General features: G+C 44.8%; 1 pseudogene; it reads right to left on the reverse strand.

The window, feature by feature from the left end:
* Positions 1-628: 628 nt before the first annotated feature.
* Positions 629-4,060, reverse strand: LOC138149782 (peroxisome assembly protein 12 pseudogene; annotated as a pseudogene).
* Between the last annotated feature and the right edge of the window lie 295 nt (positions 4,061-4,355).

Below are 4,355 nucleotides of genomic sequence, written 5' to 3' on the forward strand. Positions count from 1 at the left end.
TGGGTGACCTTTTCAAATTTAAAAATCTTATTTTAAAGAATAAGCTTCTGATATTTTAGAGTTCTACTCATTCAGTTTTCAATCAAACAAAATAGAAATAATAAAAACATTTGCTCATTATCATTCACAAAGGGGAAAAATAGTCTATTAGTCCAAAAAACACTATACTGGGAGCCAAAACTTTGCTTTGCATTGATTGCTTTGCATGCAGTAAGTAGTCAGATATTCAATCAACTTTGCAATGTTACTTCTTGACCACTTGCTACAACTGAACACTTCCCAGAATATCTAACTATTGATTACAAGATATGACAGTAAATCAAGCTGATTACACTAAAAGCTGAGCATGCAAATATTCAAGTTTAACACTAATTTAGTTAAAATATTTTCCTTTGCATGCCCAGTACTAAAGTCAATCTTCTCTACAAGGTGTCCTGGCCTTTGATGTTTCCAGTAAACATGCCAAAAACCTTAAAAGGTTTGCACTAAAGATAGCCTTGATGTCAGTTAAACATACTGGGTTTTTTTTTCTGGTTTTACTTTCTTTACACTGAGGAAAATAAAAAGTTAAGTCCAAACGTTCTGTTTTTTTTTTTTACTAGGCCAAATTGTTATTGAATATTGCATATCCTACAACTAAAGATTTATTCATTATTTAAACAAAAATATCTTGAATTTAAATGGACAAATATGCTCAGAATGAGATGACTGTTGTTAGAAAATAGGCTACATTATGAGTCAATTTTTAGATGATCTAGAAACATCAACTCTAGAAACCCTAAATGTGAGATTATCCAAATTATCCAATGAATTGACCAACTACTGGGAAAAATGGACCTTATTAATAGCTTTATTCCTTCAATAAATAAAAACAGGAAACAGAAGGAAGTTGTAATTAAATGGAAAGGTAACTCACAGGTTCTTTTGAGCTGTCTGAGTTTGATTCATTTGTCTGCTCAGAGGCCACATGAAACATTATTTCATTTGAATATTAGTCATCTTGCCATGATGAACATAAGTAAAATGACCATCAGGCAGCTGCAGCTTATGCACCAATATCTGTTGAAGAAGATGAAGTAGAAAAAAAAATTATGCCAGCCTTTACAAGACACTGCAAATTAAGTCAATACTTTGAACACAAGAGAAGATGGCACAAGATATTGACAGCCATCCTGGCATGGTTGGTAGGCTGTTGGACTCCACATCAGGAAGAGATGAGTTCAGATCCTGCCTTGGACATTTAATAGTTTTGTGACTGTGAACAAAGTACTTAAATTCAATCTCCTCATTTGACAAATGAGGGCTTTCAAACATATGGCATTTAAAGTCTCTTCCAGATCAAAATCTATGAACCCATAATATAATTAAAACATGACATTTGAGAAACAAAAAAAGGCCAAAAGCTTTTAGACAAATTATAATCTTCTTGTTTATATGAGTGTTTTCTTTCAAGGTAGAAATCAGGAGGAGATAGACATTAAGATTATGAAATAACAGCATAAATAAAATGAAATTAACTATATCTTAATGTACAAGAAATACGTAGTTATTGATTTTTCAGTTCAGTCAGACTACTGATCAGTTAGAGCAAAGATCTTTGTGTGTGTGTGTGTGTGTGTGTGTGTTGTGTTGTGTTGTGTTGTGTAAAACCAGAATTTATTTTTGGGCTACATTATGGAGGAGGCTTCATAAAAATTGCCATTAGTGGTGGTGAGACATGTTAATGCGAGCTTAGCAAACGTTTTGGGGAGTTAGCAGAAAATACTGACACAAAGCTGTTGGTGTGCACAGTGGAGAAGAGAATCCTGGGTGAGGAAGTCAGGGTGCCTGGATTCTAGTCCTGGCTCTTTCAGTAACTGGCTGAGCACCATGGGCAAACCTCTGTTCTTCCTCTATAAAATGAGGGGCTTGGATTAGAGAACCTCCAAAGTCTCTTCCAGCTCTAACACTGTGACTCTAAGAATTGGATTAGTGTAGGTCTAACTAATGGTTTGTCAGCTTGACTTTCACACTTTAAATTCTCAGACTGCTCTAAAGGAAAATCAACCCAATACATTATTTGCCCTTTTCCAATTTCCCAAGAAAGGTAAATTATGTACCTTTTTGTGAAGGATTCACTCCAAATCACAATCCAAACTAGACAGGGCATTAATAAGTACTGTGCTGAAAGGGTGTCAGTTTGAAAAAGTGACTCCATTCAAAGCAAACCAAATCCTCCTTAAACACCTAAACATTATTGGCAGACAAGTGTCCTTCAAGAGGAGCTTGCCTAGGGCATGTACGTCCCTATCTGGATCCTGTGGTCTGGATGCAAGGCATAGGAGGAGACAGTGGAGATTGGTGCTGTGTCTCTCCCTCTACCTCATAATACAGCACTCAGCTTGATTAAAGTGCTTTCCATATCTTATTTCATGTGATCCTCACAACTGTTTGCCCCTCACTAATGACTCAGTTATGTCTACATATAGCAACTTGACTCTGTTTTCATTAATTTCTGCGTGGGGTTAGAAGGCATATTAAGAGGCTACATTCAAATGGGTATGTATGTGATTTAAAAAAGAAGTTTTGCGAGGCTCTTTAAGGTTGAGGTGGTCCTGAGGTGGGTGACTAAGATGGAGGGCTCTGACTGTTCTGACTGACCATGTGCTGAAGACCACTCTGTGCCAGAACGGACAGTAGGCAGAGCAGTCTTACCATGGGGCACAGCTGGCAAGGTCATTCAGTTTTCAGGGGATACACTGAGTGCAGTTTCACCAGGGGCTGGCCTTGTGTAGCACAGCCTGTGATGAGGCCGGTCTGGTGACTCCTCACATGGTGATACACACATCGGTAACAAGTGCAGTGTCATTCACCCGGGTTTTGCGACGTAAGGGGCACAGACTTCAGCTTTGGCCTCAGAGTTGTAGCCCAGGTGCACGGGGGCAGGGCAGCCGGGATCTGATGGTTTCTTGATTTTCTGATGGGCACCACCAATCTAGGAATGGCAGGAAGGCCTGTGGGGACGACGAGGCAAGCCCTCCTCCGGCTTTCTTGACAGCTGGCTGCACCTTCTCTCCAATACCAGTGGCTGGCTGCTGCCAAGCTCGGACGTCCTCTGCGGAGAGTCTGCCCAGACGCACTGCAGCCAGGCTCGGCGAGGGCGAGTGATGCTGAGCCTTCCGCAGGCTGTGACCTAACTGCTGGAGGAGGAACCGGCCTTCCGGGCCATGGCCAAGAAAGCTGGGCACCACCGCTTCCAACAGGGAGAGGGGGTACGGATGGAACACCCCTCCTCTTCCCGCAGGCTTCACCTCCAGGCCGGGAAGGAGGCCCAGGCTCAGAGGGGCTTCCGAAGCTGCTTCTCGGGGAGGCCGGCCCTAGCCAAGCTCGGGGCGCCCCGGGCGTCTCCCATCACGCCCCTCTTTAAGCCATACAAGTTTTTGGAGGAGGCCCTGGCCTTAGGTAGCGCCGCTGCAGCAGAAGGTCAGGGAACGGGAAGATGTCATCAAACCACCCCCAGACGGAGCCACACCGGGCACGGCTGGACTCGGCAAGAACCCTGGCCACGTGCTGAAGGGCGGCCTCACGGGCCATCGGACTGCCGGGCGCCACCACCTCCAAGATGGAGGGCGGCCGTGATGTGAGCCCCGGGCGCGGCCATCGTGCCCTCTCCCAGACGCTACCGGGGACGAGGTAGGAGGGGGCCGTAGGAGTGCCCGGGATCCCGAGCCTCGGGGAGTGGGGGCGGGGCCGCCACAGCCGGGCCGGGCCTTGGAGAAGAGGCCGAGGCGGCCGGGCCTGGGGCTGGGCCGGGCCGAGCGGGAGGAGGGCCCTGGGGTGGAGAGCATGGCGGCCGCGCAGCCGCACTGGGGCCCAGAGCAAAGCTCAAAGCTCTCGTATCCAATCAGAAGAAAGGTTAGCTGAGGCCATGATATTGTAGCAAAAGCCTTAATGGGACTTACCGTATTTCACCACGTAATCGTGAGCCCCATTTTTTTTTCAGTCCAAAAGTTGGCTTATTATTGGTTTATTTATAACCTTTCATCGCATAACCATCCCCTGGTATAATTCTGTTCGTCATGCCCCTTAGAAGGTAAACAGAAGCAATGTATTCGCAAACATATGGACATGCATTTACCACGCTGATAAGAGCCCAGAATTCTCAGCGCAAGCACAGTGTCCGTATATTTTCAACAGCCGACTTGCATGGTTTGCTTAGAGCACTGCAGTGCTAGCAGTATTGTCAATCAATCCCATGAAAATCCGTGTGCACAAGGAGAGAAGGCAGGCAAAGTTGTCATGAGTAAGTCATGTGATATAACTCTGTCCAATTTAATGTATATTCATGACTATTCCATGCATCCTAATTCTGCACC

The sequence above is a fragment of the Petaurus breviceps genome, unplaced genomic scaffold (genome assembly GCF_028583685.1).
Source record: "Petaurus breviceps papuanus isolate PSGF00001 unplaced genomic scaffold, PetGlider_PUasm1.0 90849, whole genome shotgun sequence".
NCBI classification, from domain to species: Eukaryota; Metazoa; Chordata; class Mammalia; order Diprotodontia; family Petauridae; genus Petaurus; species Petaurus breviceps.